Source organism: Mobula birostris, chromosome 19 (assembly GCF_030028105.1).
Source record: "Mobula birostris isolate sMobBir1 chromosome 19, sMobBir1.hap1, whole genome shotgun sequence".
NCBI classification, from domain to species: domain Eukaryota; kingdom Metazoa; phylum Chordata; class Chondrichthyes; order Myliobatiformes; family Myliobatidae; genus Mobula; species Mobula birostris.
In genome coordinates this window covers 34,583,116-34,595,948 of record NC_092388.1, presented here as the reverse complement: position 1 = coordinate 34,595,948, position 12,833 = coordinate 34,583,116, and the positions used below count along the sequence as shown (strand labels likewise).

At 38.8% G+C, this 12,833-nt stretch overlaps 1 protein-coding gene across 8 annotated transcripts in view; it reads right to left on the bottom strand.

Annotated features, from left to right (window-relative positions):
* The window catches only part of exoc2 (exocyst complex component 2), a 265,236-nt gene that overhangs the window by 221,902 nt on the left and 30,501 nt on the right, over positions 1-12,833 (bottom strand). For 2 of the 8 annotated variants that reach the window (XM_072283402.1, XM_072283401.1), the window contains one exon: positions 11,599-11,644. The exons of 4 other annotated variants lie outside the window; for them this stretch is intronic. The gene's annotated coding sequence lies outside the window, so the exon portion shown is untranslated. Of the gene's footprint in view, positions 1-11,598; positions 11,884-12,833 lie in introns of all 8 variants that reach the window. 2 more of the 8 variants (XM_072283400.1, XM_072283408.1) reach the window with 1 other exon arrangement.

Sequence of the window (12,833 nt, the reverse complement as noted above, 5' to 3'; positions counted from 1 at the left end):
AAATGGCTGTAATATTTAAATTTTTGGAAAATAAATGTTTGGAACGCTAACACTTGCTCTTTTCTACTGACACAGTAATGCAGAAGACAAAAAATAAACATCTAAAACAAAATTTATATAAAAATATCTTGGGTGCCTGAGATTCATTTTCTTATGGTCATTCACAGTAACTATAATGAAACAAAAATAACAGTAATAATAAATGAACAATAAATTATCAAAACATGAGATGAGTCTTTAAAAGGGAGTCCATTAAGTGTGGTTACATTTCAATGTTGGGTGTATGAACTTGAGTGAAATAATCCATTCTATTTCAAGAGCCTGATGGTTCCTGAATCTGGCATTGTGGGTCCTGAGGCTTCTATACCTCCTTCCTCGTGGCAGCATCGAGGAGAGAGCATGGCCAAGATGGTGGAGTCCTTGATGATGGCTGTTACTTTCCTGCGACAGCACTCAATGTAGATGTAGCCGTACTGGACTGGGGTACATCCACGACTTCTTGTAGGCTTTTCTATTCAAGAACATTGGTGATTACATACCAAGACCATGATGCAAACAGTCAATATACTTTCCACCACACTTCTTTAGAAGTTTGTCACAGTTTCAGATGACATATTGAATCTTCTCAAACTTTAAAGAAAGTAGAGGTGTTGCTGTGCTTTCTTTGTAATGGTACTTGTGTGCTGAACCAGGACACAACTTCTGAAATGATGATACCAAGGAACTTAAAGTTGCTGATCTTTCAGCTTTATTAGATAACTCCTGTACATAATAATGTGGCCACTGAGTGTGTGTATGTATATATAAATAAATAAAATGGGAAACTGTTCAGTCAAAGTCATCACCAGTCCTAATGCAAGATCATTCCAGCTTCAGTCAGTTACAGTACACAGATGGCACCTGTGTATGCACCTATTCAGACAATAAAGATTACAATCACCTATGGAAGAAATAACACCCACAGAACAAGTTTCCTCTGCGAAACAGTGCTCCATGATAATGAAGTAGAAAATTTCTCATAATTCAGGAGCCAGCCCTCATCAAAAGCAGACATCAATGATATAATTGACAGTCACGTTGAAAGCAACAATGTCTCACAGACTAACAGGAATCCATGGCTACTTAAAGAAGATAAAAAGATTTTCAAAGTGCAATTGGGAAGCAAGTGTATTGATCAGAAGCACATAGAAATTCAAAATAAATGGCTGAAGGAGTTCATAACCTTCCAAACCACACATGTGCCCCTCATTAAACAGAAAGGATCCCCAAGTACAGCAGTCTCAGAGTACAGTTTTCTGTGAGTGAATGGGCTTTGGCGAGGAGGGTGATTGATGACTGGCAACAAGAAGGTACTTCTTCACTGTTTTAATTCTTTTAAGCAAAAAAAGTCAGGACTTTGGTTGTAGTAGGGAGCAGTTAAACCCTAATAAAACCCCAATTGTAATCAATGTAATTTAACTCCCTTTAAATGTGAAGTAGTAAGGTAACTTAACAAGCACAGTAGGAAAACTTGGCTTAGAAATCCCTATATAGAGTGGATGTAGAAAGAATGTTTCCCATAGTGATGGAGACTAGCACCAAAGAGCACAGCTTCAGATCTTTAGAAAAGAGATGTATAAATTCTTTAGCCAGAGATTGCTGAATCTGTAGAATTCATCGCCACAGATAGCTATGGAAGACAAATCATTGGGTACATTTAAAGTGAAAGTTGATAGGTTCTTGATTATTAAGGGCGTTAAAGGGAGAAGACAGAAGAATGGGAAATGGGGTTGAGAGATGTAATAAATCAGCCATAATGAAATGGTGGAGGAAGCTTGGTGGGCCAAATGACCTAATTCTGCTCCAATGTATTATGGCCCTGAGGAATGCTCCTCAATCATGGTGTCCTGGCAACTGACTGCATGAGGCTTAAACCACTGCAGCTTCCGTTCCTGAGCTGTGGATGAATTCACTGTGGAGAATCCATGTTGCTGAGCATATCTTGGGTAGGCTTTTACTAGGGTGGTCAGGCTCATACTTACTGACTGTACAGGTGGAGAAGTAATGGGTGACCAGATAGAATATTTAGTTGCAGACATTTAGAGTGGGAGTCCTCATTGGCCATGCCCCTCTGCATTGGACATTGTTGAGGAGCATAGCTGCAAATGGGAAAGTAGAGACACCCAAGCCTCTGGTACCACAGTTAGTTCTACAAGATAACAGGAGAGTAAAGAAGATTATTGAAAGATTGATAGAGGTTTCGCCACAAATTAGATTCCCAAATAGTATGACTCTGGTACCAGGATCAATGATGTCTCTGAGCGGTTACTGGAAGCTCTGAAAGGGAAAGGTAAGCAGTCAGAGGTTGTGGTCTACACTGGCACAATTAACAATTCAAGTAAGAAACAAAACTGAATTTTCAGACATTAGTCAGAGATTAAAGAGCAGAACCTTTGAAATCTCTGGATTACTACCAGTGACGTATGATACTTACATTAAAATAGACGAATATATCAAATGAATATGTAGCTAAAGGATGCATATAAAGAAAGAATTTAGATTTCTGTTTCCGGAGGGGGGACAGTGTTACGTACCCCGTAACTGGGTTGCCAAACCAGCAGAAATGGACCACTTAGTTAGAGTCTGGTTTAACAGAACTAATAAAGTTTTATTAAAGAAATAAGTAACACAGTACTCTAATCGTAAGGATATAAATGCAACAGGTTAGCAATGATAGAACACACATGTACACAGAACTAGGGTAATAGGAATCAAACAAGCTCTATCGCAGTCTAGGGGTAAAATGATCAGTCTCAAGTGACGCAGAGTTCAGTTCAGCTTAGTACAGTTCGCAGTAATCGCTGTTGTGCCGTTGGGGGGGGGGAGGGGAGGGGAGGGAGAATATGCAAATCTGATTCAGACAGACCTTTAATATTCTTCGCAGTTAGCTCTCGGGCGGACCCTTTGCTATGTCTTCTGTGGTCACCGACTGTGACCCCTCCGCTCCGGATATGACCGTTCTTCCACGGTGAACTCGGCACCCAGGCGAGGGCGGACACACACACCAGGTTCCCACCGATCGTTCCCTTTTCACCCTGTGCGTCTATGGTCGGTTCCCGCAACCAGACCTCCAACTCCCACCAACTTGTGGGGGCACACCGCTCTTCCAGGGTCTCGTTATCTCGTGGTGTCGTGCCTTAGCGACCCTGTTCTTTTTATCCCCCTGCTGGGGTATCGCCTGTCCATCAAACTTCAAACAGTTCAGGTTCAAAGCAACTGGTCTGTCAATATTCTGAAATGTGTTTCTTTCTCGTTAATCTCTCTCTTCTCTCTTACTAGCATTTTGAATGTTTCTTCATTGTCTCCCTTATCTCTCTCATCAGCATCAATCTTCTGATAACTTGGTTTTTCGTCACAACAGAAACAAGCAAGACAGGTTGCACCTGAATTGAAATGCAACTAACATACTTGCAGGATGGTTTGCTAGTACCATTGAGTTGGCCTTAAACTAATTTAGCAAGTGAATGTGACACCAACGAAGTGATACAGTAAAATATTGAAGGACACTAAATCAGTTCAGTAGACAAAGTAAAGATGAGTGCAAAAAAGTATAGGGAGGAATGAAACAACTAAATTGTTTTTATTTTAATGCAAGGAATTTGACTAGCAAAGCAGATTAAATTACAGCATTGATTGATATATGGGTTTATGACATAGTTGCTATCAGAGACATACATTGAAAGAAGTGCAGGACTCGCAGCTCAGTATTCCAGGGTAAAGAATTTTCAGGCATAACAGATGTAAAGAGGAGGGGTTTTGGACGGGTTCTGGATTCAGTTTGCCTCAAGACCTTGGACCCAATACCTCGGATCCACTTCTGCTCCAAGGAAAACAAACAGAACCTCTCTAGTTACCCTTCATAATTGAAATATTCCATCAAAGGTAGCATTCTACTGCATCTTGTCTGCACCCTCTCCAGTGCAAGCAAGTCCTTCCTATAGTGGGGTGAACAGAAATACAGCACATTCCACTTACAGCTAAACTCATATTTTGTGAAGTTGTACAATAACTCCACAACTGGCATCACCTGGCACTTATTCAGATTAAATTCAATCTGTTGTTTCTCTGCCTATTTTACTAATTGACCAATATCTTCATATGATCAAAGACTATCTTCTTCACTTTCAACAATACCACCAATTTTGATGTCATCTGTATGCCTCCTATGTTCCCATCCATATCAGAAGTGGACAAAAAGGATGAGAAGAGCAGCTGGTTAAGGATTACAAAATTTTGAGGGGCTTGGGTAGGATTAACTGAAAGAAACACTTCTCCCACAGCAGAGATACCTAAATCTACAGGATGTCATTATACATCAGTGACGAACACAGTTCAAGATGTGTGGGGGAGTGGGGGCAGCCTGCAGGTGTCGCCATGCTTCTGGCATCAAATAGCACACCATAACTTACTAACTCCAACTCATACATCTTTGGAATGAGGGGGGGAAACCACAGCACCTGGACAAAACACAAACAATCGCAAGAACCTACAAGCTCCTTACAGACAGTGGTAGGAATTGAACCTGGTCACTAGCACTCTAAAACATTATAATAACCACTACACTACCATGCCACCCATAAAGGTTTAGAATAAAGGGGTAAAGAGTTTCAAAGTGGTCAGAGTCAAAAATGAAGGTTGCAGACTAAGTGCTAGTAAATGTGAGCAATGCAGATGATCTTTATTGTCATGGGGACCAAAAGGGCTGGGTCTGTGCTGCATAAAACTATGAACATGTCCCACATCAAGCTCACACAACCTACATGATTGTACTAAATGAATCATTTCAAATCCAAATAATTACCTTAGTAGAATTTTTCATAAATTATGTTGTGAGAAACGAGGATATCATAAATGTCCTTTGAGTCTTTCATCTTTCAGTGTTTTACATGGAGATTCATGGTGTTACTTACAATTAACCTCTACTATTTAAACTACTTCTAACACAAAATCACAGATTCCAAAGTTTAAAGGAACAAAAAGGTTCAACAGGTATAAGAAATTCAAAGAACATTATCAATCAAGTTTAATATCACAGACATATGTCATGAAATTTGTTGTTTTGTGGCAGCAGGGCCATGCAATGCATAAAAATCTATAAATTGCAACCACACACATTTACATCTCTATATGAAGTTAATTGAGCCACACTGAGACCAGTACATTTTGGCCGAATTAAGTGGCTGCCCCAATTTGTTTTATGGAAATTGTTAAATGGTAGTCTATCTTTTTTAATACATTTTTAATTGAGTAACAAATTAAGTATTTAAATGAAATACAAAACAAATTAGAACACCACCAATGCTACTGAAGTATTATAAAACTGTGTTTTAGCTCCTAATAGTTATCGACAGAATAATTGATTCAGTGTATTCTGCTGTGTATGTGGTGTCCAGGGAGGGATAACAACTCTGGTAAAGAGACTTGTCATGCCCATTTTGGAGCAGCTCACTCAACTTTGACCCACACCGGACATTCAGTTCTTGCGTGTGGGTCCAAGTAGCTATTTGCATGCGACAGCTGCCACACCCCAGTACACCACTCTGACAGGCGGGCTAAACTGGGTGAGTGTAACCAACGGGCCTCATACATCGGCAAAATAGCGTACCTGTGAAATAGGGACATTCCTGCCCTTGCATGTGAAGGCAGCTCCGGCAAACTGGGTGAATGAGATCAAAAGTGAGATCCAACAGCCAAGGGAGGGTGGGGGGGTGGGGGGGGCTGTGTGTGTAGTCCTCTATCCTGCGAAGGCTAGTGCCCATGATGGAGTTGGCTGAGTTTACAACCCATGCAATCACTAAAATGCAAATACAAGGAAATAATATCCACAGCAATATTTTTCATAGATTTGCTTCAGACATACTTTTAAGGGGAGCAGAGAAACTTTATTCTTCTTTTGGCTGCATCATAGATCATGGATAGTTCTGGAATGCTGGAAAAACAATGTCCAAACTTGGAAACTTTACAATTTAATCAGGAAACTAAACAATGAACCACAAAAAAAGAAAAATAAACCGTATTAATAAGTAGTGTTAAAGTTAATGAAATGCTGTCAAATCAGCACCTCCTTAATATTTTGTACTCTGTGTGAATGCTTCATAATAGTATAAACCAAAGAGTATATATTTATAAAGGAAGAATGTCTAATGTGAGTTTAAAATAGTAATTCAAACGTTGAATCCCAACTCTTACGGTTTATTCCAAGTAGGGTAAAGTTACTAATATTTCTGAAAAGGCTACAAAATCACAACAATCCTAAAACAGGAAGCTACTGGCTCCATATCTCCTAGATATTTGATTAAGTTGCATTTCATACAAGTTCTTAATATTCTAACAAATGAGACTAACTAAATGCACAATGCCAAAACTATTTTTTCAGCATCTCAATAATTTATCTCAGATGCAAGAGTCTTGATTTTTTAAAAACATTTAAATTTAGTATTGTTTAATACTTAATATTGGTATAGCATTTTCACATGTACCAAACTACAGTGAAAAAGTTGTCTTGCATATCGTTCACATAGATCAAATCAAAATGCCTTGGGGTAGAATAAGGTAAAACATAACAAGGTATAAAAGTTAATGGAAAAAAAGTGCAGTGCAAACTCATAACAAGGTAGATTATGAGGTCAAGAGCTTGTCTTACTGTTCAAGAGATCTGTTTGAGAGCCTGATAACAATAGTATAGAAGATGTCGTTAAGCCTGGCTTATGTTCTGCCTCATGGGAGTGAAGAGAAGAGAGAAAATAGATGGGGTTTTTGCATGTGCTGGTTCCTTTAGTGAGGCAAGTAGTATAGACAGTCCATGGAGGGGAAGCTGGTTTCTGTGACGTGCTGAACTGTGCAGAGTTGTAGACAGTTTATTGCATTCACATGCAGAGCAATTGCTATACCAAGGCGTTACACATCTACCAGAGTGCTCTCTATGATGCATCAATAAAAGCTGGTAAGGATTAACATGGACATGCCAATTTCTTTTTAGCCTCTAGATGTAGAAGTGTTGGTGAGCTTTCTTAGCTGAGACATTGATGTGTTTGGACTAGGTCGGGCTATTGGTGATGTTCATACCTAGTAACTTAAAGCTCTCAACCTCAAAACTGCTGATATAAATAGAAGCATGTATACTCTCACTGAAGTTAATGACCAGCTCATTTGTTAACATTGAAGGAAAGGTTGTTGTCATGACACCAAGTAACTAAGCCCTGTCTCCTTCCTGTACTCTGACTCAGTTATTTGTGATGTGGCCCACTACAATGCATCATCTGCCAACTTGTAAATAGAGTTTGAGCATAATCCAACCACATAGTCATAAGTGTATGGACAGTAGAGTAGAGTAGGGTGCTAAGAACACAATCTCTAGGAGCACCTGTGCTTAGAATAATTGCAATGGAGGTGTTGCTGCCTATCAGTAACCCGCTGCTCAGTGGGTGAGGAAGACAAGAAGCTTTTTGTAGTGGGAGGCGTTGACTCCCAGTGTCCATAGTTCGGTCATGAGTTGGCTTGGAATAATAGTATTCATAGCAGAACTGTAGTCAATAAGCAATAGTCTGACTGTGCAGATGCCGCAGGGAGATAGCGTCTACAGTAGGTCTTTGAGATACGGCATGGAGTAGGCCCTTAGAGCCACACTGCCCTAGCAACCCTGATTCAACCTGAGCCTAATCACGGGACAATTTACAATGACCAATTAACCTCCCAACTGGTACATCTTTGGATTGTGGGAGGAAACAACAAGATTCAGAGAAAACATGCATTCTACGGGAAAGATGTACAGAATCCTTACAGATGATGTCAGAGTTGAACTCTGAACTCCAAAGCTGGTCTGTAATAGCATCACACTAACCACCATACTACTGTGGCGCCCCCAAATTGCAGTGGGTCAAAGTTCAGATATCAGAGCCTTTGAGTAATAATTATTAAGCAAGCTATCTTGTTTTTCTTTAGTACTGTAATAATAGTGGTCTTAAAGCAAGAAGGAATGACAACATGAAACAAGCAGAGGTTAAAAATGTTTGTAAATACCCCTGCCAGATGATCCACAAAGGATCTAGGGACACGGTCTGGGGATAAAAATGAAATTAGTACCTTTTTATTATATCAGCAGTAAAAATGTTTTCTGGGAACCAAAATCTTCCACCATTGCCAGGCTTCCAGCATTTGCGATTTGATCCTTAGTCCCCTTTGATCAAGAATGACTTTCTTTCACTCTGATCATGTTATTTAATGAAGCCAAACTGGAACCCTGGCTCTTTCACATGAGACCAGAGATCGTCAAATAGTCTTTGAAGTGGTACTCTTGTTCTGCTATTTACATGGGGTATCTATATACTCCTAACACCATGCAAAATGTATATTCTCTACTTTGAGCAGTCATGAACCAAACATTTCCCAGGAGTCAATTAGGATGCTGTCTTTCAAGACTTTGAACATTTTGAAATGTAGAAAGGAAACAGATCATAATGGCAATTGCTTTGTAATTCTAATAGAATGCCAGTGTTAAATATGCAGACCAGTCTGCAGAATACAAGGGAAGAAAGTTGGGAACTCAACTTCAACAAAAAAATAGTGTATGCCAGCGGTCCCTAACCACCGGGCCGCGGACCAGTACCGGGCCGCAAAGCATGCGATACCAGGCCGCGAGGAAACAATATGATTTGGTGATAGGAGTCAGCTGCACCTTTCTTCATTCCCTGTCACGCCCACTGTTGAGCCATAACGCATGCGAGGTCATTACCCGCGCGTTATCCATTTCAGCACGGAAAGATCAACTCCTTAAGCTTGCAAATGATGGCGGGCTGAAAGTATGTTTGACATAACATCTCTGCCGGCATTCTGGATCTAAGTCAAGGCTAAAAATCTTGATATAGCCACGAAAGCACTGAAAACGTTGCTTCTATTTCCAACATATCTCTGCAATGAATGCAATGAAAACTGAATTGCGGAATAGACTGGACACAAGGAACCTCCTTCAAATATTACTGTCTCCCATCACCCCTCGATGGGACCGTCTTGTTACAGGGAAACAAGCCCAGGGCTCCCACTGATTCAGCAATACTGGTGTGTTGCAATGATTTTATATGTTCATATGGGGTAAATATGCATTGTGTGTTTAATATCCAAAAGTTACTTAAAATGTTATGATGCTGTTGACTTATATAGCCATATAACAATTACAGCATGGAAACAGGCCATCTCTCCCCTTCTAGTCTGTGCTGAACGCTACTCTCACCTAGTCCCACCGACCTGCACTCAGCCCATAAACCCTCCATTTCTTTCCTGTCCATATATCTAACCAATTTTTCTTTAAATGATAATATCGAACTTGCCTCTACCACTTCTACTGGAAGTTCATTCAACACTTACTTCAAGCTCCCCTGATAACTGACTTAGCACTATATTCATGCGAGGAAAGTATGCGGTGTGTTTAATATTAAATTCGTTAGATAAACCCTTTTAGAAAGGAAATTGAGTGTATTATCCACTTATCACCGATATTCCGGTCGTGATTAACACCCTCCTCCCCACCCCCGAACAGAATCGCCAAAAACAATTTGTAGAAAAAAAATCGTACACGCATGCGCAAGTCATGCATGCGCTCTGGTGCCCACGCCAGGCTTCATGGTCATTGTAGTCTTCCTCGGGGTAAATCCAGCGTATTTGACTGCTACTCTTGTCCGTTGGTCAGTTAACATCATCATGTGTACAAAGGCGTTTTCAACTTGAAATACTAACTCAGATTCTCTTTCTAGAGATACTGGTTGACTTGTTGAATGTGTTCAGAATTTTGTTTCATTTTTTTTATTTCACCGCTCTGTCATCCGCGGCTGAAATTATAGCAAAGCTCCCAGTGATTGCTAAAATTACTCTGAAAAACTCACCACAATTTCTGGCATCCATTTGTGCACAGCTAGTTGCAGGAACACAGTTGCAAGTGTCAAAAGTAACCTGCTCATGTAGTGCTGCAAACTTTACTATACCAATCAATAATAATCTTCCAATTTTTTTTCTTACCCACAAGTAAAAATGTTATCACTAGTTAAATGAACCTGCAATTCTTTTAAATATCATATTAAAGATATAATCACTAAACTTCGCTGGCCTGAAACTCAATGTATTTGTGGCAACTTGAAAATTTTTCAAATTGCAAAACTCCTATTAAACAAAAAGCTACTTAAAAATTTTATTAGACAATTTTTGGGAATAAAAATATTAGATGAAGAGCAACAGATTTTTAAAATTATTAATGTAAAGTGTTCTGATTTCAATAACAGTGTGCAACAATATTACCTTGAGTCATGCAATATCCATTCTGGTCAGAGGGTGAACTTACATTTGGAGCGGTTGATTTTGGGGAAAGCAACATTTCAGTTCTCTTCTGCTTTAACAGGAAGATCTAACATTGTACAGTTTGGTGCACAATAAGCTGCAGTTGCAATTCTTGCTGTTGTTATAAAATTAACATAATGTTTCAACATTTAATTACTACTTCTCAGTTTTCACTGCCATAAACAAACTGCATTTCAAATCAAATTCTATAAAATATTTATTTACTGGACAGTACATACAAAAGTGTTTTGCAAACCTAGCAATTTAATCTGAAGAATGTTATTATCTTAGCCTTCAACAAACTGGCTGTTCTGCAGAAAATCCTTACATGGGGATCTGCTCTACATTAAGAAATGTTTTGAAAGCTATGACCTTTACAACTGTGAGTCGGAACCACAGGCTAGCACTGATCCAGCAGGCTGCATTGGATGTGAAAATATGCAGGGTCATATCAAATATAGCAATGTACTTCTGATTCAGTTTATACCTTGAAATCAACTTAAGGGGTATTCCAAATGTGCTAATGTAGAAAGAATTAACTGAAAAAATGGTGAAAGCAGTTCCATCAGCATAACAGTACTTAATAGTAAACACAGTAGTTTTATCACAATCATCCTCTTGCCCATATAATGATTATCAACATGCCAAAGAATTTTCATTCACCCTTTTATTTCCTGCAATTTACACTAATTTCTATTTTAACTCCTTAAGTGTCCTTGAATGAAAGCATACATAATATTTTAACCCATAATCCTAACAAACCTGAGAAATAAACTACACAATTCTTTGAACTGTCTGCTATGAAATCAGCTTAGAATAATGGTGTGGGTCAGTGAGCATTTCAAACCAACTGTGTCTATGTCTACAACACATCTAGCTTTATAAACAAAACTACACTCATCTTGTACAATACCCAACAATTACACACTATCACAAAATATATACTACTTTCCTCTTTTAATCGTTGTATAAAATCCAGCAATTAGCTCTTCTTGCTACCCATCTTTCTCTTTCCTTCAATGAAAGTAAATTAATGTTTTAATAAACAGTAAATGAATCTTTTGAACTTATTAAAAATCATTATTCCTGTTTTTATTCTTTAGCTTTCAACTTCAAGTTCGGTTTATTGTCATTCAACTCTGCACATGTACACCACCAAACAAAACAACGTTCCTCCAGACGAAGGCGCACAACACAGTACATATAACTCACACAAATAACACAAAGTAATATTACCACAAATAAGCCCTCTTGGGCGTCGGGATGGTTGCCGCCTTGAAGCCTGAGGGAACAGAGAGAAGTTGAAGATGTCTGTTAGCACCTCAGTTAACTGGGTTGACAGTCCCTCAGCATGAGACCAAGCATGTTATCTGGCTCTGCAGTTTTACGTGGGTTGATCCTGGCTAGGGTCTTCCTCACATCAGTTGCCGCTAGACAGAGTGTCTGTTGCTCGCGGGGAGGGGGATCTTCCTCACCGGCACATCACTCTGTGCATCAAACTGAATGTAGAAGATATTCACCCTATTAGGAAGACACAGTTCTTGTCAGCAGGGTGAACTCTTAGTCCATTATGGACTGAATATTCCACATGTCTCTGGTGTCACAGAAATAGCTGTACGTTTCTGTGAATAATTCTGTTTTGCCTTCCTGGTGAGAAAGCACAGCTCTTGCTGACCTGACTTATGTATACACTATATAATTCTTATTGTAATTTATATATTTTTATTTATATTGCACTGTATTGCTGCTGCTAAACAAATTTCATGACACATGTCAGTGATATTATACCCAATTCTGAACTATCCAAATCAACACCATAAAGATAAAAAACTTTGAATAAGATGCAAGATCTTGAAGCAAGTTTACCAGATCTCAATCATGGAACACCTCACGTTCGTATGGTTTACAGCAACTGTGGTCCCACAAAGTTGACAATCATTAGCATGGTATCAACAAAGCTGACAATCATTAGAATGGTATCAACAGAATAGCAGCCCAGGTGTCATCTGACTCCGAATCATAGCTGTACCGTATCTGTACCAACTATTAAACTATCCAGTGATTGTTAACAATTACTCTTCTGAGAACACTACAACACAAACAAACACAACATAAAAATCAATTTAGTACAAAGTTAACTCTATAAAATTAATCCAAGAATCTAATGTTTTCCTCTGCAAAGTGAAGCTATTAAAGATTAACAGTCTCATTCTTAGATGAAGCATATACTGTATATTTCATGCATACAAAGTACTCTCAAAACATATTAAGTCCTTGGAAATGCTAAAATCTCACCTATCTACTGAAAATTATATCACAAATCATTTGAGTGTTTGATGAACTTTGAGAGATGTTAAGAAAAATTAGAGTAAATTAAAATCACTGATTACTTTGCCTAATTCTATTCCAATTCTAATATGTGGAGACACAAGTTTTCTTCCATTTATCAGATTTTCATTCTATCAAGAATT